The sequence below is a fragment of the Polypterus senegalus genome, unplaced genomic scaffold (genome assembly GCF_016835505.1).
Source record: "Polypterus senegalus isolate Bchr_013 unplaced genomic scaffold, ASM1683550v1 scaffold_5886, whole genome shotgun sequence".
Lineage (NCBI taxonomy): Eukaryota > Metazoa > Chordata > Cladistia > Polypteriformes > Polypteridae > Polypterus > Polypterus senegalus.
In genome coordinates, this window is record NW_024377755.1 from 14,404 (window position 1) to 38,419 (window position 24,016).

The following is a 24,016-nucleotide window of genomic DNA, read 5'->3' on the forward strand; positions in this document are numbered from 1 at the left end:
TTAATTAATTATTCAGTTAAATAATTAAATCAATCCTGCTCTGGCTAGAGCTTCTTTCCCTTCCCTCATAGTAGGCAATCCCCAGCCAAGGCTGCTTGTCTTGTTTTATACCAGTAAAGGAGAAAGTGCACGCTCCTGGAAGTACTGCAATACCAGGTCGATGCGTGGAGTGGACGGAGCAAGCCCCTATTCCATCTCCCTGTTCCAAAAATCAATTTAATATATGGTCCCCAGATAGGGACGTATCAGATATTAAACTGATAAGAACAGATACTACACTTGATCTTAGCCAAAAGGCCGGAAGATGCCACAAACCCCCCAGGCCAGCCAGCCCCACCGTCTTGCCCATGCGTCAGCTGCATGGTAAGCATCAACTTGGCAGGAGGAAGCAGCTGCCCTAAGACAAGCGCCGAGACGTGAACCCATGTGACATTCCACGGCCTCGTGACAAAAGCGGCCCACCTTGGAGCCAAGGCCTGATACAAAGCCCAAGGGTTGCCACAACGGCGGAAAAACCCTCGGAGTTGTGCGGAAACGAGGTAGCCGATACAGCTGGGAGTGGGAGTGGGCGTGGGGGGGGAGGGACAGTCAGTTGGTCCCTTTGGGTGTTTGGCTCGTGGTGGGATTTGGGGAGGCGGGGTAGACCAGGCAAGGAAGAGGACGGCTTTAAACCACCATCTCCACCTCCATCCCCGCCCCTAGATGCCCACAAAACAAAGAAGGAGACGTCAGTGAAGAGCGGTGACGAGCTAGATATCCCTCGAGACACCACGTTCACAACTCTTCAGACACCACGTTCACACCTGTTGGAGATTGAAGATGAAAAGGAGAAGGCACATCCTGGCCCGCCTGTGTGAACAAGGCCTCGAACACAGGGGGCGCTGCAGCGACATCAGACAGCCTGCAGGACTGCTTCGTGGTTTCTGGGAGCTTAATAAGGCTTCCTGCTAGCGGTACAGGCTTGGTCGTCCGACACTACTTCACTCACCCCACAACAGCGGCCTTCTAATTCCGAGCCTCGCCTGACATCTGTTGGAATGCTGGAAGTACTACAAGCAATAGCGTCCTACAGGCACGCATGAACTTTTCTTAATTAAGTCAAATTAAACTAAATTAATTAATTAATTAATTATTCAGTTAAATAATTAAATCAATCCTGCTCTGGCTAGAGCTTCTTTCCCTTCCCTCATAGTAGGCAATCCCCAGCCAAGGCTGCTTGTCTTGTTTTATACCAGTAAAGGAGAAAGTGCACCGCTCCTGGAAGTACTGCAATACCAGGTCGATGCGTGGAGTGGACGGAGCAAGCCCCTATTCCATCTCCCTGTTCCAAAAATCAATTTAATATATGGTCCCCAGATAGGGACGTATCAGATATTAAACTGATAAGAACAGATTTTTTTGAAAAAATATACTTTATTTACATATATGTTTGGGTAATATATATAAAACACAGTCTAATAGTCTTACAATCTATACCAATCTACAATTCAAACAGAGATGACTGTATTCAGCTATAGACTGATACAGTCTTTCACTATACATTACCTACAACACCTTATTTACATATACAAGGGTAATTTGTATATAAAAATCACAATCTTTACAATCTTACATGCCATATTAAGTGTTTTGTCAATAACATTCGGTTATTTTCCATTACATTCAATACAGTGTTCCACATTCTGTTACTATTTACAAGTTATTGCAGTCTCGACTTGGTCCCGTCCCTGAAAGCTTGTCCTCAAAGAGGGGGCTTTGCCGAAGGCTGCAGTAAACCAAAGGTTACATTAATAAACCTCTTGGAGGGCGAGGTGGTCTTGCATATCCTCAGTTCTTCAAGGAGTCCAGGATAGAATAGTCTTTGAGGAGGCTGCGGATGTATCTGCAGCAGTCCTGGATTGTCATCCTTTCCCTCCTGAGGACGAGGCGGTTCCTGGCGACCCATAGAGCGTCCTTCACGCAGCACATGAGACGCCATGCCTCCTCGGTGGCTTCCAGTGAGTGGGTACCCGGGAAAAGTCCATAGAGCACCGAATGGTGCGAAAGATTGTCTCTGGGTACCGACTCTTCCAATTCCTCTTCCAGGGCGTCAAAGAGTGACTGTGCCACTGGGCATTCCCAGAAGAGGTGCAGTGCGTCTTCTTCCGCTGGATGCACCACGGGCAGTGTCTGTATCTGCACAGATTTCTGGCATGCATGAACGCGCGGAGAGGCAGTCCCCCCCGCACAGCCATCCACGCCAGATCCCTGTGCCTGTTTGTCAGTTCTTTGGAGGCTATGTTCTCCCAGACCACCGTGGCTGTCGCTGATGGTAGGGTTCCGATAGGCTCCGTCGTGTCTTTGGCTCTGATGAGCTTGTAGATGGTTTTCGGTTTCCACAGGTCCGGTTTGACTCCCTGAAGTCCGTGTTCCGTTACGGCGGACAACATCCGTGTAGAACCATGGAGTGTCCCAGTTGTAAGGGTAGGAGCTGTCCCACTTGTCCCAGCCGAGTCTCTTCCAGACTGGCAGGAGGAAGAAGCGGGACATGGCGTTTCCGGACGATCCGCTGCTGTACTCCGTCAGTGTCCTGCGGATGCAGTTGCAGGCAAAGAAGGCCCTGAGCAGGGTGGGGATGTCGGGATGCCTTTCCCACCCTTTCGGGTTCTTTGTACATGACTGCCCGCTTGACTCTGTCCATCTTGGAGCCCCAGATGAAGTGAAAGACTGCCCTGGTGATGGCTCTGCAGACGGTGGCGAGGGTGGCCATGCCTGGGCCGGGTACTGCAGGACCGGGAGGATCTCATTCCGCAGCACCAGCGCTTTGCCTTCCACGGTGAGGTCCCTGAGGCTCCAGAGCCCGATCTTCTGTCTGACTTTGGCCAGTCTCGTCCCACGTCTTCAGGGCCGCTCCCTCTCCGCCGAACCAGCTGCCCAGGATCTTGATGGAGTCCCGTCTGATGGTGAAGGGGAGGGTGGCGGAGGGTGTCAGGTGCCATTCCCCGAGGAGCATCGCCTCTGACTTCCCGCAGTTGACCTTTGCTCCCGAAGCAAGTCCGAAGTCTTCGCAGATCTCCGCCAGCGCCGTCATCGATCTCTGGTCAGCGCAGATCACGGTGACGCGTCCATGTAGAGGGAGCATCTGATCTCTCTTCTGTCCGGTCCCGGTGCGGTGATCCCTCTGATCTCCGGTCTTCCTCTGATCCGTTCCGCCAGGAGCTCTATACAACAGACAAAGAGAAGAGGGGAGAGAGGGCAGCCTTGTCTGACCCCGGACAGGACCGGGAAGGGGTCAGTTTTCCAGCCGTTCACCAGCACCATGCTGGAGATGTCTCGAACATCAGGCTGATGTACGAACAGAACGTGTCGCCCATTCCGAGACCTCGCAGAGCCTTGATCATATGAACTCGTGGGACACCCGGTCGAAGGCTTTCTCTTGATCTAGGCTGACCAAGGCGCGGTGATGCGGCGTTCCTTCACGTAGTGCACCGAGTCCCTGATCATGGCCAAGCTGTCGGCGATCCTGCGTCCGGGGATGCGCAGGTCTGGTCTGGGTGGACGACCTGTCCGATCACCTTTTTTAGCCGGTTGGCTATCACCTTGGCCAGGATCTTGTAGTCCACGTTCAGGAGGGTGATGGGGCGCCAATTCCTCAGCTCGCATCTCTCTCCCTTCTGTTTGTACAAGATCGTGATCATTCCTTCTCTCAACGACGGAGGCATTCTGCCCTCCGCCACCATCTCCCGGTAGAGCTCCAGCAGGTCCGGGCCGATGAGGTCCCACAGCGACGTACACCGGCTGGTAGTCCGTCACTGCCGGGTCCTGCCGGCCCTGAAGGATCTGGCGGCAGAGTGCAGCTCCCCCAGCGTCAAGGGTGCGTTCAGAGCAGACTCACCTGTGGGATCCAAGGTTTTGTTAATACCTGTTAGGAACCGGTCGGTTCGTCTGCTTCGTCGTCTTTGGGGAGTAGAGGCTGCTGTAGTAGTCCCGGACCACTCCCATCACTGCCTCCTTTCCCGTTTTGACGACCCCTCCATCGTCTCGCAGTTCTCTCAGGGGAGTGTGGCGGAGTGGAGTTTCCTAAAGAAAAAGGAGTTACACTTCTCACCTTTCTCCAGGTTCTCCACTTTGGATCGAAAGACAATGCGTTTGGATTCCTCCTCAAAGTGCCTCCTCAGGCTCTCCTTGGTCTCCTCCAACTCACGTCTCACGTCCCAGCCGCACTGGTGAAGCTCTTGCAGGGACCACAGCTCCTTCTGCAGTCTGCAGAATTCCCTTTGCCGTTGGCACGCCTGTCGTCTTCCTTTGGCCTGAAAGAAACTGCGGAGTTTAACTTTAATAAATTCCCACCAATCGCTTACTTTCTGGAAGTGGCATTTCTCTTCCTTCCAAGCGACGTAAGCGGTCCTTAGCTCCTGCATGACGTCTTCCCTTTCCAGGAGGCTACAATTCAGTTTCCACGACCCCGGGCCATGCGGAAAGTTTTGGCCGAGGGATCCCTGGAAGTGAACCGCCCTGTGGTCTGAGAAGAAGCACGGAACCAATGTGTACTTTTCGGCTGTCACTGCTCTGGAGACGAAGATGAAGTCGATCCGGGAGCGGGCGAGCCATCGGGCCGGCTCCAGGTGTAGTTGGCTGAGCCTGCCCCGGTAGTCCCCGCCGCGTCCGACAGGGAAGCTTCTGTCACCATCTCCCTGAGCAGCCTGGATGTGGTGTCCAGTCTGGTGGATGTGCCTGAGCTGCGCCCGTCCTCCTCCAGGGGGCAGTTGAAATCTCCGGCCATCACCACCGCCCTGGAAGTGGCGAGTTGGGGCCTTCAGGGTCTGGAAAAGCTCCAAGCGCTCGTTCTTCCCAGGGGATGCGTGCACGCAGATGAGCGGACAGGCTCACCCGCCCACGATCCGTCGGCGACCAGCAGCCGCCGCAGGCGAGCTCCCGGACGGAGTCCAGCGTAAACGGTTCCCCTGACAAGACGGCAATCCCCGCGGCCTTGTTCTCACCACCTCCCGACCAGTAGGAAGGGCCGTGAGACCACTGTTTGCCCAGGTGGCGGTAGTTTCTAGAGGGTGGGAGGGCACACTCCTGCAGCATGTACACATCACAGTTCTGAGCGGACAGGAAGGTCATCACCATCTGTCTCCTCCGTTTGTCCTTGATGCACCTCACGTTGATGGAAAATAAAGAAGAGTAGCCATCATGGGAGGAAGGTGGAGAGGTTAGTGTGGGCCAGGAGCCCCTAGTCGCCGCCTCGGTCAGGTGGGACTTCGGGTCTGTCGGCCCGGGTCTCGATCTGAAGCAGCCGGTTGATCTGTGCCAGGTTGTCCATGTCGTTGTGGGCAGGCTGGAAGTTTAGAGCTGCTTCGAGAAACAGCTCCTCTTCCATCTGGGTCTCCTCGTCTTCTTGCTGTGGACATTCAGATGGGGGCTCTGCTGTCTTCTTCCTTCTCTGGTCCTCCTCTGGGCTGTTTGGACTTCTCCTCTTCCTTGTCCGATTCCCTGTAGGAGCGACGAGAGGGGGAAAATCCTCCGGGTTGAGGGTGGGTGGGGGAGGTGGAGGTGAGGGCTCTGAAGCAGCATGGGAGGGGGGAGCTGCCTCAGTGGTGGAAGGAGGGAGGGTCGAGGGGGGAGGGGTGGAGTTCTTTGTCTTTCCTCCTTTGTCCTTTTCCTGATTGCCTGTGCCACGCCGGTGCTGCAGGGGGACTTCAGTTTGGGCTTCCTTCGGCAGGCAGATTGGGTTTGATCCTCCTCCGTGCAGACTGTTTGAGGTCACAGCGGCGTAGGACTTCTGTCTCTGAGGGCAGTCTTTGTACACATGGCTGGTCTGTCCGCAGAGGTTGCAGGTCTTTTTCCTGGGACAGTCTTTCGTCTCGTGGCCAGTCACACGGCAGTTCCTGCAAGCGGCCTCCTTGCATTCCTTCAGCACGTGGCCCATCGCTCCGCATCTCCTGCAGGATTTTGGCTGGTCAGGGTAGTGCAGGATTGCCGCCGAGTTTCCCAAGGAGAAGCTCTGCGGTAGGTGCTGGAGACCGTTTGGAGGCGTTGTCCTTCCATAACCTGGACGATGACCGACCACTTACCCGTCCAGAAGCCATTCCCATCCTGGATCTGGGTGGGTTCCCTCACCACCGTGCAGAAGCGCTTCAGGAACGTGGAGATGTCCTTGCCAGGCGTATGGGGATTCCTCATGGCAATCGTCACTCTCCTTTCCTCTCTCTGTATGGGGCAATTCCCCACAAAGCGAGCAAAGGGGGAGTCCGGCATTGCATTCTGGACCATTTCCCAGTAGCGCTTGCAGACCGCAATGGAGGCAAACGTAACATAGAAGAGGCCCAGAGCGAATGTCTGTATGCTCAATGTATCTGCTCTGGAGAATCCCTGCTCCATGACCATTTTCTTCCCAAAGGTCTCTGCACTCATTTCAGGGATCCTTCCCTCCACCTCCTTGAGCCTCAGCACCACCGTCTGCTTCATCCAGGGTTCCAGAGCGGGGCCATCCTGGAACTTTCGGGCTGGAGTCAGGTGAGCTGCGGCCTGGGATGTAGAGAAGGGCCAGAAGAGGGCTGATCTTCCAGGCTGGGAGTAGCTGCCTTCTCCTTTCCCAGCTTCTCGGAGGTCTTCCTAGCGGGGCAGAAGCAGAGGTAGGAGCAAGAGCTGAAGCAGGAGCATCAGCAGAAACTGGAGCCAGGGTTGCAGAATCCATTCTTGGTCTTTTCGTAGTCTTTTCTTCTTTCCAGATGGAGGTAGTCTGCAGATGAGAGATGAATCTTTCCTGGAGATATCAGCTCTCTTCTTGGTGGGTGGAGCTATGCAGATGATCCTCCTCAAACTTCTATCTTCTTCTTTTTCTGTTTTCTTGGTTTCAAACTCTTGAAGCTTTGTAAAAAGTGGTGGACTCAGCCAACCTACTTTTACTCAGAATCAAGAATTCAATAGCCGTAAAAACAGCTCTTGTGCTTCCTTACTGACTTTGAGAGCAGAGCTTCAATCGCCGTCAAAAGGAATTATATCGCAAACAAGATCCCAATGGAAAAATCAAGCAGTTCTCCACTCTGATAAGAACAGATACTACACTTGATCTTAGCCAAAAGGCCGAAGCGATGCCACAAACTCCCCAGGCCAGCCAGCCCCACCGTCTTGCCCATGCGTCAGCTGCATGGTAAGCATCAACTTGGCAGGAGGAAGCAGCTGCCCTAAGACAAGCGCCGAGACGTGAACCCATGTGACATTCCACGGCCTCGTGACAAAAGCGGCCCACCTTGGAGCCAAGGCCTGATACAAAGCCCAAGGGTTGCCACAACGGCGGAAAAACCCTCGGAGTTGTGCGGAAACGAGGTAGCCGATACAGCTGGGAGTGGGAGTGGGCGTGGGGGAGGGGGACAGTCAGTTGGTCCCTTTGGGTGTTTGGCGCTCGTGGTGGGATTTGGGGGAGGCGGGGTAGACCAGGCAAGGAAGAGGACGGCTTTAAACCACCATCTCCACCTCCATCCCGCCCTAGATGCCCACAAAACAAAGAAGGAGACGTCAGTGAAGAGCGGTGACGAGCTAGATATCCCTCGAGACACCACGTTCACAACTCTTCAGACACCACGTTCACACCTGTTGGAGATTGAAGATGAAAAGGAGAAGGCACATCCTGGCCCGCCTGTGTGAACAAGGCCTCGAACACAGGGGGCGCTGCAGCGACATCAGACAGCCTGCAGGACTGCTTCGTGGTTTCTGGGAGCTTAATAAGGCTTCCTGCTAGCGGTACAGGCTTGGTCGTCCGACACTACTTCACTCACCCCACAACAGCGGCCTTCTAATTCCGAGCCTCGCCTGACATCTGTTGGAATGCTGGAAGTACTACAAGCAATAGCGTCCTACAGGCACGCATGAACTTTTCTTAATTAAGTCAAATTAAACTAAATTAATTAATTAATTAATTAATTATTCAGTTAAATAATTAAATCAATCCTGCTCTGGCTAGAGCTTCTTTCCCTTCCCTCATAGTAGGCAATCCCCAGCCAAGGCTGCTTGTCTTGTTTTATACCAGTAAAGGAGAAAGTGCACCGCTCCTGGAAGTACTGCAATACCAGGTCGATGCGTGGAGTGGACGGAGCAAGCCCCTATTCCATCTCCCTGTTCCAAAAATCAATTTAATATATGGTCCCCAGATAGGGGACGTATCAGATATTAAACTGATAAGAACAGATACTACACTTGATCTTAGCCAAAAGGCCGAAGCGATGCCACAAACTCCCCAGGCCAGCCAGCCCCACCGTCTTGCCCATGCGCCAGCTGCATGGTAAGCATCAACTTGGCAGGAGGAAGCAGCTGCCCTAAGACAAGCGCCGAGCCGTGAACCCATGTGACATTCCACGGCCTCGTGACAAAAGCGGCCCACCTTGGAGCCAAGGCCTGATACAAAGCCCAAGGGTTGCCACAACGGCGGAAAAACCCTCGGAGTTGTGCGGAAACGAGGTAGCCGATACAGCTGGGAGTGGGAGGGGGCGGGGGGGGAGGGGACAGTCAGTTGGTCCCTTTGGGTGTTTGGCTCGTGGTGGGATTTGGGGAGGCGGGGTAGACCAGGCAAGGAAGAGGACGGCTTTAAACCACCATCTCCACCTCCATCCCCGCCCCTAGATGCCCACAAAACAAAGAAGGAGACGTCAGTGAAGAGCGGTGACGAGCTAGATATCCCTCGAGACACCACGTTCACAACTCTTCAGACACCACGTTCACACCTGTTGGAGATTGAAGATGAAAAGGAGAAGGCACATCCTGGCCCGCCTGTGTGAACAAGGCCTCGAACACAGGGGGCGCTGCAGCGACATCAGACAGCCTGCAGGACTGCTTCGTGGTTTCTGGGAGCTTAATAAGGCTTCCTGCTAGCGGTACAGGCTTGGTCGTCCGACACTACTTCACTCACCCCACAACAGCGGCCTTCTAATTCCGAGCCTCGCCTGACATCTGTTGGAATGCTGGAAGTACTACAAGCAATAGCGTCCTACAGGCACGCATGAACTTTTCTTAATTAAGTCAAATTAAACTAAATTAATTAATTAATTAATTAATTATTCAGTTAAATAATTAAATCAATCCTGCTCTGGCTAGAGCTTCTTTCCCTTCCCTCATAGTAGGCAATCCCCAGCCAAGGCTGCTTGTCTTGTTTTATACCAGTAAAGGAGAAAGTGCAAGCTCCTGGAAGTACTGCAATACCAGGTCGATGCGGAGTGGACGGAGCAAGCCCCTATTCCATCTCCCTGTTCCAAAAATCAATTTAATATATGGTCCCCAGATAGGGACGTATCAGATATTAAACTGATAAGAACAGATACTACACTTGATCTTAGCCAAAAGGCCGAAGCGATGCCACAAACTCCCCAGGCCACCCAGCCCCACCGTCTTGCCCATGCGCCAGCTGCATGGTAAGCATCAACTTGGCAGGAGGAAGCAGCTGCCCTAAGACAAGCGCCGAGACGTGAACCCATGTGACATTCCACGGCCTCGTGACAAAAGCGGCCCACCTTGGAGCCAAGGCCTGATACAAAGCCCAAGGGTTGCCACAACGGCGGAAAAACCCTCGGAGTTGTGCGGAAACGAGGTAGCCGATACAGCTGGGAGTGGGAGTGGGCGTGGGGGAGGGGGGGGGGACAGTCAGTTGGTCCCTTTGGGTGTTTGGCGCTCGTGGTGGGATTTGGGGGAGGCGGGGTAGACCAGGCAAGGAAGAGGACGGCTTTAAACCACCATCTCCACCTCCATCCCGCCCTAGATGCCCACAAAACAAAGAAGGAGACGTCAGTGAAGAGCGGTGACGAGCTAGATATCCCTCGAGACACCACGTTCACAACTCTTCAGACACCACGTTCACACCTGTTGGAGATTGAAGATGAAAAGGAGAAGGCACATCCTGGCCCGCCTGTGTGAACAAGGCCTCGAACACAGGGGCGCTGCGACATCAGACAGCCTGCAGGACTGCTTCGTGGTTTCTGGGAGCTTAATAAGGCTTCCTGCTAGCGGTACAGGCTTGGTCGTCCGACACTACTTCACTCACCCCACAACAGCGGCCTTCTAATTCCGAGCCTCGCCTGACATCTGTTGGAATGCTGGAAGTACTACAAGCAATAGCGTCCTACAGGCACGCATGAACTTTTCTTAATTAAGTCAAATTAAACTAAATTAATTAATTAATTAATTAATTATTCAGTTAAATAATTAAATCAATCCTGCTCTGGCTAGAGCTTCTTTCCCTTCCCTCATAGTAGGCAATCCCCAGCCAAGGCTGCTTGTCTTGTTTTATACCAGTAAAGGAGAAAGTGCACCGCTCCTGGAAGTACTGCAATACCAGGTCGATGCGTGGAGTGGACGGAGCAAGCCCCTATTCCATCTCCCTGTTCCAAAAATCAATTTAATATATGGTCCCCAGATAGGGGACGTATCAGATATTAAACTGATAAGAACAGATACTACACTTGATCTTAGCCAAAAGGCCGAGAAGCGATGCCACAAACTCCCCAGGCCAGCCAGCCCCACCGTCTTGCCCATGCGCCAGCTGCATGGTAAGCATCAACTTGGCAGGAGGAAGCAGCTGCCCTAAGACAAGCGCCGAGACGTGAACCCATGTGACATTCCACGGCCTCGTGACAAAAGCGGCCCACCTTGGAGCCAAGGCCTGATACAAAGCCCAAGGGTTGCCACAACGGCGGAAAAACCCTCGGAGTTGTGCGGAAACGAGGTAGCCGATACAGCTGGGAGTGGGAGTGGGCGTGGGGGGGGGGAGGGGGACAGTCAGTTGGTCCCTTTGGGTGTTTGGCGCTCGTGGTGGGATTTGGGGAGGCGGGGTAGACCAGGCAAGGAAGAGGACGGCTTTAAACCACCATCTCCACCTCCATCCCGCCCTAGATGCCCACAAAACAAAGAAGGAGACGTCAGTGAAGAGCGGTGACGAGCTAGATATCCCTCGAGACACCACGTTCACAACTCTTCAGACACCACGTTCACACCTGTTGGAGATTGAAGATGAAAAGGAGAAGGCACATCCTGGCCCGCCTGTGTGAACAAGGCCTCGAACACAGGGCGCGTGCAGCGACATCAGACAGCCTGCAGGACTGCTTCGTGGTTTCTGGGAGCTTAATAAGGCTTCCTGCTAGCGGTACAGGCTTGGTCGTCCGACACTACTTCACTCACCCCACAACAGCGGCCTTCTAATTCCGAGCCTCGCCTGACATCTGTTGGAATGCTGGAAGTACTACAAGCAATAGCGTCCTACAGGCACGCATGAACTTTTCTTAATTAAGTCAAATTAAACTAAATTAATTAATTAATTAATTAATTATTCAGTTAAATAATTAAATCAATCCTGCTCTGGCTAGAGCTTCTTTCCCTTCCCTCATAGTAGGCAATCCCCAGCCAAGGCTGCTTGTCTTGTTTTATACCAGTAAAGGAGAAAGTGCACCGCTCCTGGAAGTACTGCAATACCAGGTCGATGCGTGGAGTGGACGGAGCAAGCCCCTATTCCATCTCCCTGTTCCAAAAATCAATTTAATATATGGTCCCCAGATAGGGGACGTATCAGATATTAAACTGATAAGAACAGATACTACACTTGATCTTAGCCAAAAGGCCGAAGCGATGCCACAAACTCCCCAGGCCAGCCAGCCCCACCGTCTTGCCCATGCGTCAGCTGCATGGTAAGCATCAACTTGGCAGGAGGAAGCAGCTGCCCTAAGACAAGCGCCGAGACGTGAACCCATGTGACATTCCACGGCCTCGTGACAAAAGCGGCCCACCTTGGAGCCAAGGCCTGATACAAAGCCCAAGGGTTGCCACAACGGCGGAAAAACCCTCGGAGTTGTGCGGAAACGAGGTAGCCGATACAGCTGGGAGTGGGAGGGGGGGGGGGGGGGGCAGTCAGTTGGTCCCTTTGGGTGTTTGGCGCTCGTGGTGGGATTTGGGGGAGGCGGGGTAGACCAGGCAAGGAAGAGGACGGCTTTAAACCACCATCTCCACCTCCATCCCGCCCTAGATGCCCACAAAACAAAGAAGGAGACGTCAGTGAAGAGCGGTGACGAGCTAGATATCCCTCGAGACACCACGTTCACAACTCTTCAGACACCACGTTCACACCTGTTGGAGATTGAAGATGAAAAGGAGAAGGCACATCCTGGCCCGCCTGTGTGAACAAGGCCTCGAACACAGGGCGCTGCAGCGACATCAGACAGCCTGCAGGACTGCTTCGTGGTTTCTGGGAGCTTAATAAGGCTTCCTGCTAGCGGTACAGGCTTGGTCGTCCGACACTACTTCACTCACCCCACAACAGCGGCCTTCTAATTCCGAGCCTCGCCTGACATCTGTTGGAATGCTGGAAGTACTACAAGCAATAGCGTCCTACAGGCACGCATGAACTTTTCTTAATTAAGTCAAATTAAACTAAATTAATTAATTAATTAATTAATTATTCAGTTAAATAATTAAATCAATCCTGCTCTGGCTAGAGCTTCTTTCCCTTCCCTCATAGTAGGCAATCCCCAGCCAAGGCTGCTTGTCTTGTTTTATACCAGTAAAGGAGAAAGTGCACGCTCCTGGAAGTACTGCAATACCAGGTCGATGCGTGGAGTGGACGGAGCAAGCCCCTATTCCATCTCCCTGTTCCAAAAATCAATTTAATATATGGTCCCCAGATAGGGGACGTATCAGATATTAAACTGATAAGAACAGATACTACACTTGATCTTAGCCAAAAGGCCGAGCGATGCCACAAACTCCCCAGGCCAGCCAGCCCCACCGTCTTGCCCATCCGCCAGCTGCATGGTAAGCATCAACTTGGCAGAAGGAAGCAGCTGCCCTAAGACAAGCGCCGAGCCGTGAACCCATGTGACATTCCACGGCCTCGTGACAAAAGCGGCCCACCTTGGAGCCAAGGCCTGATACAAAGCCCAAGGGTTGCCACAACGGCGGAAAAACCCTCGGAGTTGTGCGGAAACGAGGTAGCCGATACAGCTGGGAGTGGGAGTGGGCGGGGGGGGGGGGGACAGTCAGTTGGTCCCTTTGGGTGTTTGGCGCTCGTGGTGGGATTTGGGGGAGGCGGGGTAGACCAGGCAAGGAAGAGGACGGCTTTAAACCACCATCTCCACCTCCATCCCGCCCTAGATGCCCACAAAACAAAGAAGGAGACGTCAGTGAAGAGCGGTGACGAGCTAGATATCCCTCGAGACACCACGTTCACAACTCTTCAGACACCACGTTCACACCTGTTGGAGATTGAAGATGAAAAGGAGAAGGCACATCCTGGCCCGCCTGTGTGAACAAGGCCTCGAACACAGGGGGCTGCAGCGACATCAGACAGCCTGCAGGACTGCTTCGTGGTTTCTGGGAGCTTAATAAGGCTTCCTGCTAGCGGTACAGGCTTGGTCGTCCGACACTACTTCACTCACCCCACACCAGCGGCCTTCTAATTCCGAGCCTCGCCTGACATCTGTTGGAATGCTGGAAGTACTACAAGCAATAGCGTCCTACAGGCACGCATGAACTTTTCTTAATTAAGTCAAATTAAACTAAATTAATTAATTAATTAATTAATTATTCAGTTAAATAATTAAATCAATCCTGCTCTGGCTAGAGCTTCTTTCCCTTCCCTCATAGTAGGCAATCCCCAGCCAAGGCTGCTTGTCTTGTTTTATACCAGTAAAGGAGAAAGTGCACGCTCCTGGAAGTACTGCAATACCAGGTCGATGCGTGGAGTGGACGGAGCAAGCCCCTATTCCATCTCCCTGTTCCAAAAATCAATTTAATATATGGTCCCCAGATAGGGACGTATCAGATATTAAACTGATAAGAACAGATACTACACTTGATCTTAGCCCAAAAGGCCGAAGCGATGCCACAAACTCCCCAGGCCAGCCAGCCCCACCGTCTTGCCCATGCGTCAGCTGCATGGTAAGCATCAACTTGGCAGGAGGAAGCAGCTGCCCTAAGACAAGCGCCGAGACGTGAACCCATGTGACATTCCACGGCCTCGTGACAAAAGCGGCCCACCTTGGAGCCAAGGCCTGATACAAAGCCCAAGGGTTGCCACAACGGCGGAAAAACCCTCGGAGTTGTGCGGAAACGAGGTAGCCGATACAGCTGGGAGTGGGAGTGGGCGTGGGGGGGAGGGGACAGTCAGTTGGTCCCTTTGGGTGTTTGGCTCGTGGTGGGATTTGGGGAGGCGGGGTAGACCAGGCAAGGAAGAGGACGGCTTTAAACCACCATCTCCACCTCCATCCCGCCCTAGATGCCCACAAAACAAAGAAGGAGACGTCAGTGAAGAGCGGTGACGAGCTAGATATCCCTCGAGACACCACGTTCACAACTCTTCAGACACCACGTTCACACCTGTTGGAGATTGAAGATGAAAAGGAGAAGGCACATCCTGGCCCGCCTGTGTGAACAAGGCCTCGAACACAGGGGCTGCAGCGACATCAGACAGCCTGCAGGACTGCTTCGTGGTTTCTGGGAGCTTAATAAGGCTTCCTGCTAGCGGTACAGGCTTGGTCGTCCGACACTACTTCACTCACCCCACAACAGCGGCCTTCTAATTCCGAGCCTCGCCTGACATCTGTTGGAATGCTGGAAGTACTACAAGCAATAGCGTCCTACAGGCACGCATGAACTTTTCTTAATTAAGTCAAATTAAACTAAATTAATTAATTAATTAATTAATTATTCAGTTAAATAATTAAATCAATCCTGCTCTGGCTAGAGCTTCTTTCCCTTCCCTCATAGTAGGCAATCCCCAGCCAAGGCTGCTTGTCTTGTTTTATACCAGTAAAGGAGAAAGTGCACAGCTCCTGGAAGTACTGCAATACCAGGTCGATGCGTGGAGTGGACGGAGCAAGCCCCTATTCCATCTCCCTGTTCCAAAAATCAATTTAATATATGGTCCCCAGATAGGGGACGTATCAGATATTAAACTGATAAGAACAGATACTACACTTGATCTTAGCCAAAAGGCCGAAGCGATGCCACAAACCTCCCCAGGCCAGCCAGCCCCACCGTCTTGCCCATGCGTCAGCTGCATGGTAAGCATCAACTTGGCAGGAGGAAGCAGCTGCCCTAAGACAAGCGCCGAGACGTGAACCCATGTGACATTCCACGGCCTCGTGACAAAAGCGGCCCACCTTGGAGCCAAGGCCTGATACAAAGCCCAAGGGTTGCCACAACGGCGGAAAAACCCTCGGAGTTGTGCGGAAACGAGGTAGCCGATACAGCTGGGAGTGGGAGTGGGCGTGGGGGAGGGGGAGGGGGACAGTCAGTTGGTCCCTTTGGGTGTTTGGCGCTCGTGGTGGGATTTGGGGAGGCGGGGTAGACCAGGCAAGGAAGAGGACGGCTTTAAACCACCATCTCCACCTCCATCCCGCCCTAGATGCCCACAAAACAAAGAAGGAGACGTCAGTGAAGAGCGGTGACGAGCTAGATATCCCTCGAGACACCACGTTCACAACTCTTCAGACACCACGTTCACACCTGTTGGAGATTGAAGATGAAAAGGAGAAGGCACATCCTGGCCCGCCTGTGTGAACAAGGCCTCGAACACAGGGGGCGCTGCAGCGACATCAGACAGCCTGCAGGACTGCTTCGTGGTTTCTGGGAGCTTAATAAGGCTTCCTGCTAGCGGTACAGGCTTGGTCGTCCGACACTACTTCACTCACCCCACAACAGCGTCCTTCTAATTCCGAGCCTCGCCTGACATCTGTTGGAATGCTGGAAGTACTACAAGCAATAGCGTCCTACAGGCACGCATGAACTTTTCTTAATTAAGTCAAATTAAACTAAATTAATTAATTAATTAATTAATTATTCAGTTAAATAATTAAATCAATCCTGCTCTGGCTAGAGCTTCTTTCCCTTCCCTCATAGTAGGCAATCCCCAGCCAAGGCTGCTTGTCTTGTTTTATACCAGTAAAGGAGAAAGTGCACCGCTCCTGGAAGTACTGCAATACCAGGTCGATGCGTGGAGTGGACGGAGCAAGCCCCTATTCCATCTCCCTGTTCCAAAAATCAATTTAATATATGGTCCCCAGATAGGGACGTATCAGATATTAAACTGATAAGAACAGATACTACACTTGATCTTAGCCAAAAGGCCGAAGCGATGCCACAAACTCCCCAGGCCAGCCAGCCCCACCGTCTTGCCCATGCGTCAGCTGCATGGTAAGCATCAACTTGGCAGGAGGAAGCAGCTGCCCTAAGACAAGCGCCGAGACGTGAACCCATGTGACATTCCACGGCCTCGTGACAAAAGCGGCCCACCTTGGAGCCAAGGCCTGATACAAAGCCCAAGGGTTGCCACAACGGCGGAAAAACCCTCGGAGTTGTGCGGAAACGAGGTAGCCGATACAGCTGGGAGGGGGAGGGGGGGGGGGAGGGACAGTCAGTTGGTCCCTTTGGGTGTTTGGCTCGTGGTGGGATTTGGGGAGGCGGGGTAGACCAGGCAAGGAAGAGGACGGCTTTAAACCACCATCTCCACCTCCATCCCGCCCTAGATGCCCACAAAACAAAGAAGGAGACGTCAGTGAAGAGCGGTGACGAGCTAGATATCCCTCGAGACACCACGTTCACAACTCTTCAGACACCACGTTCACACCTGTTGGAGATTGAAGATGAAAAGGAGAAGGCACATCCTGGCCCGCCTGTGTGAACAAGGCCTCGAACACAGGGGCTGCAGCGACATCAGACAGCCTGCAGGACTGCTTCGTGGTTTCTGGGAGCTTAATAAGGCTTCCTGCTAGCGGTACAGGCTTGGTCGTCCGACACTACTTCACTCACCCCACAACAGCGGCCTTCTAATTCCGAGCCTCGCCTGACATCTGTTGGAATGCTGGAAGTACTACAAGCAATAGCGTCCTACAGGCACGCATGAACTTTTCTTAATTAAGTCAAATTAAACTAAATTAATTAATTAATTAATTAATTATTCAGTTAAATAATTAAATCAATCCTGCTCTGGCTAGAGCTTCTTTCCCTTCCCTCATAGTAGGCAATCCCCAGCCAAGGCTGCTTGTCTTGTTTTATACCAGTAAAGGAGAAAGTGCACCGCTCCTGGAAGTACTGCAATACCAGGTCGATGCGTGGAGTGGACGGAGCAAGCCCCTATTCCATCTCCCTGTTCCAAAAATCAATTTAATATATGGTCCCCAGATAGGGGACGTATCAGATATTAAACTGATAAGAACAGATACTACACTTGATCTTAGCCAAAAGGCCGAAGCGATGCCACAAACTCCCCAGGCCAGCCAGCCCCACCGTCTTGCCCATGCGTCAGCTGCATGGTAAGCATCAACTTGGCAGGAGGAAGCAGCTGCCCTAAGACAAGCGCCGAGACGTGAACCCATGTGACATTCCACGGCCTCGTGACAAAAGCGGCCCACCTTGGAGCCAAGGCCTGATACAAAGCCCAAGGGTTGCCACAACGGCGGAAAAACCCTCGGAGTTGTGCGGAAACGAGGTAGCCGATACAGCTGGGAGTGGGAGTGGGCGTGGGGGAGGGGGACAGTCAGTTGGTCCCTTTGGGTGTTTGGCGCTCGTGGTGGGATTTGGGGAGGCGGGGTAGACCAGGCAAGGAAGAGGACGGCTTTAAACCACCATCTCCACCTCCATCCCGCCCTAGATGCCCACAAAACAAAGAAGGAGACGTCAGTGAAGAGCGGTGACGAGCTAGATATCCCTCGAGACACCACGTTCACAACTCTTCAGACACCACGTTCACACCTGTTGGAGATTGAAGATGAAAAGGAGAAGGCACATCCTGGCCCGCCTGTGTGAACAAGGCCTCGAACACAGGGGCTGCAGCGACATCAGACAGCCTGCAGGACTGCTTCGTGGTTTCTGGGAGCTTAATAAGGCTTCCTGCTAGCGGTACAGGCTTGGTCGTCCGACACTACTTCACTCACCCCACAACAGCGGCCTTCTAATTCCGAGCCTCGCCTGACATCTGTTGGAATGCTGGAAGTACTACAAGCAATAGCGTCCTACAGGCACGCATGAACTTTTCTTAATTAAGTCAAATTAAACTAAATTAATTAATTAATTAATTAATTATTCAGTTAAATAATTAAATCAATCCTGCTCTGGCTAGAGCTTCTTTCCCTTCCCTCATAGTAGGCAATCCCCAGCCAAGGCTGCTTGTCTTGTTTTATACCAGTAAAGGAGAAAGTGCACCGCTCCTGGAAGTACTGCAATACCAGGTCGATGTGGAGTGGACGGAGCAAGCCCCTATTCCATCTCCCTGTTCCAAAAATCAATTTAATATATGGTCCCCAGATAGGGGACGTATCAGATATTAAACTGATAAGAACAGATACTACACTTGATCTTAGCCAAAAGGCCGAAGCGATGCCACAAACTCCCCAGGCCAGCCAGCCCCACCGTCTTGCCCATGCGTCAGCTGCATGGTAAGCATCAACTTGGCAGGAGGAAGCAGCTGCCCTAAGACAAGCGCCGAGACGTGAACCCATGTGACATTCCACGGCCTCGTGACAAAAGCGGCCCACCTTGGAGCCAAGGCCTGATACAAAGCCCAAGGGTTGCCACAACGGCGGAAAAACCCTCGGAGTTGTGCGGAAACGAGGTAGCCGATACAGCTGGGAGTGGGAGTGGGCGTGGGGAGGGGGGACAGTCAGTTGGTCCCTTTGGGTGTTTGGCTCGTGGTGGGATTTGGGGAGGCGGGGTAGACCAGGCAAGGAAGAGGACGGCTTTAAACCACCATCTCCACCTCCATCCCGCCCTAGATGCCCACAAAACAAAGAAGGAGACGTCAGTGAAGAGCGGTGACGAGCTAGATATCCCTCGAGACACCACGTTCACAACTCTTCAGACACCACGTTCACACCTGTTGGAGATTGAAGATGAAAAGGAGAAGGCACATCCTGGCCCGCCTGTGTGAACAAGGCCTCGAACACAGGGCGCTGCAGCGACATCAGACAGCCTGCAGGACTGCTTCGTGGTTTCTGGGAGCTTAATAAGGCTTCCTGCTAGCGGTACAGGCTTGGTCGTCCGACACTACTTCACTCACCCCACAACAGCGGCCTTCTAATTCCGAGCCTCGCCTGACATCTGTTGGAATGCTGGAAGTACTACAAGCAATAGCGTCCTACAGGCACGCATGAACTTTTCTTAATTAAGTCAAATTAAACTAAATTAATTAATTAATTAATTAATTATTCAGTTAAATAATTAAATCAATCCTGCTCTGGCTAGAGCTTCTTTCCCTTCCCTCATAGTAGGCAATCCCCAGCCAAGGCTGCTTGTCTTGTTTTATACCAGTAAAGGAGAAAGTGCACGCTCCTGGAAGTACTGCAATACCAGGTCGATGCGTGGAGTGGACGGAGCAAGCCCCTATTCCATCTCCCTGTTCCAAAAATCAATTTAATATATGGTCCCCAGATAGGGGCGTATCAGATATTAAACTGATAAGAACAGATACTACACTTGATCTTAGCCAAAAGGCCGAAGCGATGCCACAAACTCCCCAGGCCAGCCAGCCCCACCGTCTTGCCCATGCGTCAGCTGCATGGTAAGCATCAACTTGGCAGGAGGAAGCAGCTGCCCTAAGACAAGCGCCGAGACGTGAACCCATGTGACATTCCACGGCCTCGTGACAAAAGCGGCCCACCTTGGAGCCAAGGCCTGATACAAAGCCCAAGGGTTGCCACAACGGCGGAAAAACCCTCGGAGTTGTGCGGAAACGAGGTAGCCGATACAGCTGGGAGTGGGAGGGGCGGGGGAGGGGACAGTCAGTTGGTCCCTTTGGGTGTTTGGCTCGTGGTGGGATTTGGGGAGGCGGGGTAGACCAGGCAAGGAAGAGGACGGCTTTAAACCACCATCTCCACCTCCATCCCGCCCTAGATGCCCACAAAACAAAGAAGGAGACGTCAGTGAAGAGCGGTGACGAGCTAGATATCCCTCGAGACACCACGTTCACAACTCTTCAGACACCACGTTCACACCTGTTGGAGATTGAAGATGAAAAGGAGAAGGCACATCCTGGCCCGCCTGTGTGAACAAGGCCTCGAACACAGGGCGCTGCAGCGACATCAGACAGCCTGCAGGACTGCTTCGTGGTTTCTGGGAGCTTAATAAGGCTTCCTGCTAGCGGTACAGGCTTGGTCGTCCGACACTACTTCACTCACCCCACAACAGCGGCCTTCTAATTCCGAGCCTCGCCTGACATCTGTTGGAATGCTGGAAGTACTACAAGCAATAGCGTCCTACAGGCACGCATGAACTTTTCTTAATTAAGTCAAATTAAACTAAATTAATTAATTAATTAATTAATTATTCAGTTAAATAATTAAATCAATCCTGCTCTGGCTAGAGCTTCTTTCCCTTCCCTCATAGTAGGCAATCCCCAGCCAAGGCTGCTTGTCTTGTTTTATACCAGTAAAGGAGAAAGTGCACCGCTCCTGGAAGTACTGCAATACCAGGTCGATGCGTGGAGTGGACGGAGCAAGCCCCTATTCCATCTCCCTGTTCCAAAAATCAATTTAATATATGGTCCCCAGATAGGGGACGTATCAGATATTAAACTGATAAGAACAGATACTACACTTGATCTTAGCCAAAAGGCCGAAGCGATGCCACAAACTCCCCAGGCCAGCCAGCCCCACCGTCTTGCCCATGCGTCAGCTGCATGGTAAGCATCAACTTGGCAGGAGGAAGCAGCTGCCCTAAGACAAGCGCCGAGACGTGAACCCATGTGACATTCCACGGCCTCGTGACAAAGCGGCCCACCTTGGAGCCAAGGCCTGATACAAAGCCCAAGGGTTGCCACAACGGCGAAAAACCCCTCGGAGTTGTGCGAAAACGAGTTAGCCGATACAGCTGGGAGTGGGAGTGGGCGTGGGGAGGGAGGGGACAGTCAGTTGGTCCCTTTGGGTGTTTGGGCTCGTGGTGGGATTTGGGGAGGCGGGGTAGACCAGGCAAGGAAGAGGACGGCTTTAAACCACCATCTCCACCTCCATCCCGCCCTAGATGCCCACAAAACAAAGAAGGAGACGTCAGTGAAGAGCGGTGACGAGCTAGATATCCCTCGAGACACCACGTTCACAACTCTTCAGACACCACGTTCACACCTGTTGGAGATTGAAGATGAAAAGGAGAAGGCACATCCTGGCCCGCCTGTGTGAACAAGGCCTCGAACACAGGGCGCTGCAGCGACATCAGACAGCCTGCAGGACTGCTTCGTGGTTTCTGGGAGCTTAATAAGGCTTCCTGCTAGCGGTACAGGCTTGGTCGTCCGACACTACTTCACTCACCCCACAACAGCGCCTTCTAATTCCGAGCCTCGCCTGACATCTGTTGGAATGCTGGAAGTACTACAAGCAATAGCGTCCTACAGGCACGCATGAACTTTTCTTAATTAAGTCAAATTAAACTAAATTAATTAATTAATTAATTAATTATTCAGTTAAATAATTAAATCAATCCTGCTCTGGCTAGAGCTTCTTTCCCTTCCCTCATAGTAGGCAATCCCCAGCCAAGGCTGCTTGTCTTGTTTTATACCAGTAAAGGAGAAAGTGCACCGCTCCTGGAAGTACTGCAATACCAGGTCGATGCGTGGAGTGGACGGAGCAAGCCCCTATTCCATCTCCCTGTTCCAAAAATCAATTTAATATATGGTCCCCAGATAGGGACGTATCAGATATTAAACTGATAAGAACAGATACTACACTTGATCTTAGCCAAAAGGCCGAAGCGATGCCACAAACTCCCCAGGCCAGCCAGCCCCACCGTCTTGCCCATGCGCCAGCTGCATGGTAAGCATCAACTTGGCAGGAGGAAGCAGCTGCCCTAAGACAAGCGCCGAGGCGTGAACCCATGTGACATTCCACGGCCTCGTGACAAAAGCGGCCCACCTTGGAGCCAAGGCCTGATACAAAGCCCAAGGGTTGCCACAACGGCGGAAAAACCCTCGGAGTTGTGCGGAAACGAGGTAGCCGATACAGCTGGGAGTGGGAGTGGGCGTGGGGGAGGGGGACAGTCAGTTGGTCCCTTTGGGTGTTTGGCGCTCGTGGTGGGATTTGGGGAGGCGGGGTAGACCAGGCAAGGAAGAGGACGGCTTTAAACCACCATCTCCACCTCCATCCCCGCCCCTAGATGCCCACAAAACAAAGAAGGAGACGTCAGTGAAGAGCGGTGACGAGCTAGATATCCCTCGAGACACCACGTTCACAACTCTTCAGACACCACGTTCACACCTGTTGGAGATTGAAGATGAAAAGGAGAAGGCACATCCTGGCCCGCCTGTGTGAACAAGGCCTCGAACACAGGGGCTGCAGCGACATCAGACAGCCTGCAGGACTGCTTCGTGGTTTCTGGGAGCTTAATAAGGCTTCCTGCTAGCGGTACAGGCTTGGTCGTCCGACACTACTTCACTCACCCCACAACAGCGGCCTTCTAATTCCGAGCCTCGCCTGACATCTGTTGGAATGCTGGAAGTACTACAAGCAATAGCGTCCTACAGGCACGCATGAACTTTTCTTAATTAAGTCAAATTAAACTAAATTAATTAATTAATTAATTAATTATTCAGTTAAATAATTAAATCAATCCTGCTCTGGCTAGAGCTTCTTTCCCTTCCCTCATAGTAGGCAATCCCCAGCCAAGGCTGCTTGTCTTGTTTTATACCAGTAAAGGAGAAAGTGCACCGCTCCTGGAAGTACTGCAATACCAGGTCGATGCGTGGAGTGGACGGAGCAAGCCCCTATTCCATCTCCCTGTTCCAAAAATCAATTTAATATATGGTCCCCAGATAGGGGACGTATCAGATATTAAACTGATAAGAACAGATACTACACTTGATCTTAGCCAAAAGGCCGAAGCGATGCCACAAACTCCCCAGGCCAGCCAGCCCCACCGTCTTGCCCATGCGTCAGCTGCATGGTAAGCATCAACTTGGCAGGAGGAAGCAGCTGCCCTAAGACAAGCGCCGAGACGTGAACCCATGTGACATTCCACGGCCTCGTGACAAAAGCGGCCCACCTTGGAGCCAAGGCCTGATACAAAGCCCAAGGGTTGCCACAACGGCGGAAAAACCCTCGGAGTTGTGCGGAAACGAGGTAGCCGATACAGCTGGGAGTGGGAGTGGGCGTGGGGAGAGGGAGGGGGACAGTCAGTTGGTCCCTTTGGGTGTTTGGCTCGTGGTGGGATTTGGGGAGGCGGGGTAGACCAGGCAAGGAAGAGGACGGCTTTAAACCACCATCTCCACCTCCATCCCGCCCTAGATGCCCACAAAACAAAGAAGGAGACGTCAGTGAAGAGCGGTGACGAGCTAGATATCCCTCGAGACACCACGTTCACAACTCTTCAGACACCACGTTCACACCTGTTGGAGATTGAAGATGAAAAGGAGAAGGCACATCCTGGCCCGCCTGTGTGAACAAGGCCTCGAACACAGGGGCTGCAGCGACATCAGACAGCCTGCAGGACTGCTTCGTGGTTTCTGGGAGCTTAATAAGGCTTCCTGCTAGCGGTACAGGCTTGGTCGTCCGACACTACTTCACTCACCCCACAACAGCGCCTTCTAATTCCGAGCCTCGCCTGACATCTGTTGGAATGCTGGAAGTACTACAAGCAATAGCGTCCTACAGGCACGCATGAACTTTTCTTAATTAAGTCAAATTAAACTAAATTAATTAATTAATTAATTAATTATTCAGTTAAATAATTAAATCAATCCTGCTCTGGCTAGAGCTTCTTTCCCTTCCCTCATAGTAGGCAATCCCCAGCCAAGGCTGCTTGTCTTGTTTTATACCAGTAAAGGAGAAAGTGCACCGCTCCTGGAAGTACTGCAATACCAGGTCGATGCGTGGAGTGGACGGAGCAAGCCCCTATTCCATCTCCCTGTTCCAAAAATCAATTTAATATATGGTCCCCAGATAGGGACGTATCAGATATTAAACTGATAAGAACAGATACTACACTTGATCTTAGCCAAAAAAGGCGAAGCGATGCCACAAACTCCCCAGGCCAGCCAGCCCCACCGTCTTGCCCATGCGTCAGCTGCATGGTAAGCATCAAC

General features: G+C 52.3%; 16 non-coding genes and 2 pseudogenes across 16 annotated transcripts; all 18 read right to left on the reverse strand.

Annotated features, from left to right (window-relative positions):
* Positions 1-120: 120 nt before the first annotated feature.
* LOC120519457 lies at positions 121-308 on the reverse strand. Its single transcript, XR_005631522.1, has one exon. It is a non-coding gene; the product is annotated as a U2 spliceosomal RNA (small nuclear RNA).
* Positions 309-1,241: 933 nt separating this feature from the next.
* LOC120519407 lies at positions 1,242-1,410 on the reverse strand (annotated as a pseudogene).
* Positions 1,411-6,954: 5,544 nt separating this feature from the next.
* On the reverse strand, positions 6,955-7,078 carry LOC120519416 (annotated as a pseudogene).
* Positions 7,079-8,017: 939 nt separating this feature from the next.
* Positions 8,018-8,206, reverse strand: LOC120519461. The gene has a single exon (XR_005631526.1). It is a non-coding gene; the product is annotated as a U2 spliceosomal RNA (small nuclear RNA).
* Positions 8,207-9,144: 938 nt separating this feature from the next.
* LOC120519397 lies at positions 9,145-9,329 on the reverse strand. Its single transcript, XR_005631471.1, has one exon. It is a non-coding gene; the product is annotated as a U2 spliceosomal RNA (small nuclear RNA).
* Positions 9,330-10,269: 940 nt separating this feature from the next.
* LOC120519393 lies at positions 10,270-10,460 on the reverse strand. The gene has a single exon (XR_005631468.1). It is a non-coding gene; the product is annotated as a U2 spliceosomal RNA (small nuclear RNA).
* Positions 10,461-11,402: 942 nt separating this feature from the next.
* On the reverse strand, positions 11,403-11,591 carry LOC120519400. The gene has a single exon (XR_005631474.1). It is a non-coding gene; the product is annotated as a U2 spliceosomal RNA (small nuclear RNA).
* Positions 11,592-12,524: 933 nt separating this feature from the next.
* Positions 12,525-12,711, reverse strand: LOC120519452. The gene has a single exon (XR_005631517.1). It is a non-coding gene; the product is annotated as a U2 spliceosomal RNA (small nuclear RNA).
* A 937-nt stretch (positions 12,712-13,648) lies between these two features.
* On the reverse strand, positions 13,649-13,836 carry LOC120519464. The gene has a single exon (XR_005631528.1). It is a non-coding gene; the product is annotated as a U2 spliceosomal RNA (small nuclear RNA).
* A 934-nt stretch (positions 13,837-14,770) lies between these two features.
* On the reverse strand, positions 14,771-14,959 carry LOC120519427. The gene has a single exon (XR_005631492.1). It is a non-coding gene; the product is annotated as a U2 spliceosomal RNA (small nuclear RNA).
* Positions 14,960-15,904: 945 nt separating this feature from the next.
* Positions 15,905-16,092, reverse strand: LOC120519429. The gene has a single exon (XR_005631495.1). It is a non-coding gene; the product is annotated as a U2 spliceosomal RNA (small nuclear RNA).
* Positions 16,093-17,021: 929 nt separating this feature from the next.
* LOC120519411 lies at positions 17,022-17,210 on the reverse strand. Its single transcript, XR_005631481.1, has one exon. It is a non-coding gene; the product is annotated as a U2 spliceosomal RNA (small nuclear RNA).
* A 935-nt stretch (positions 17,211-18,145) lies between these two features.
* LOC120519451 lies at positions 18,146-18,332 on the reverse strand. Its single transcript, XR_005631516.1, has one exon. It is a non-coding gene; the product is annotated as a U2 spliceosomal RNA (small nuclear RNA).
* Positions 18,333-19,266: 934 nt separating this feature from the next.
* On the reverse strand, positions 19,267-19,453 carry LOC120519460. Its single transcript, XR_005631525.1, has one exon. It is a non-coding gene; the product is annotated as a U2 spliceosomal RNA (small nuclear RNA).
* A 930-nt stretch (positions 19,454-20,383) lies between these two features.
* On the reverse strand, positions 20,384-20,572 carry LOC120519417. The gene has a single exon (XR_005631482.1). It is a non-coding gene; the product is annotated as a U2 spliceosomal RNA (small nuclear RNA).
* Positions 20,573-21,507: 935 nt separating this feature from the next.
* LOC120519430 lies at positions 21,508-21,695 on the reverse strand. The gene has a single exon (XR_005631496.1). It is a non-coding gene; the product is annotated as a U2 spliceosomal RNA (small nuclear RNA).
* A 937-nt stretch (positions 21,696-22,632) lies between these two features.
* LOC120519418 lies at positions 22,633-22,821 on the reverse strand. The gene has a single exon (XR_005631484.1). It is a non-coding gene; the product is annotated as a U2 spliceosomal RNA (small nuclear RNA).
* Positions 22,822-23,758: 937 nt separating this feature from the next.
* LOC120519458 lies at positions 23,759-23,947 on the reverse strand. Its single transcript, XR_005631523.1, has one exon. It is a non-coding gene; the product is annotated as a U2 spliceosomal RNA (small nuclear RNA).
* Between the last annotated feature and the right edge of the window lie 69 nt (positions 23,948-24,016).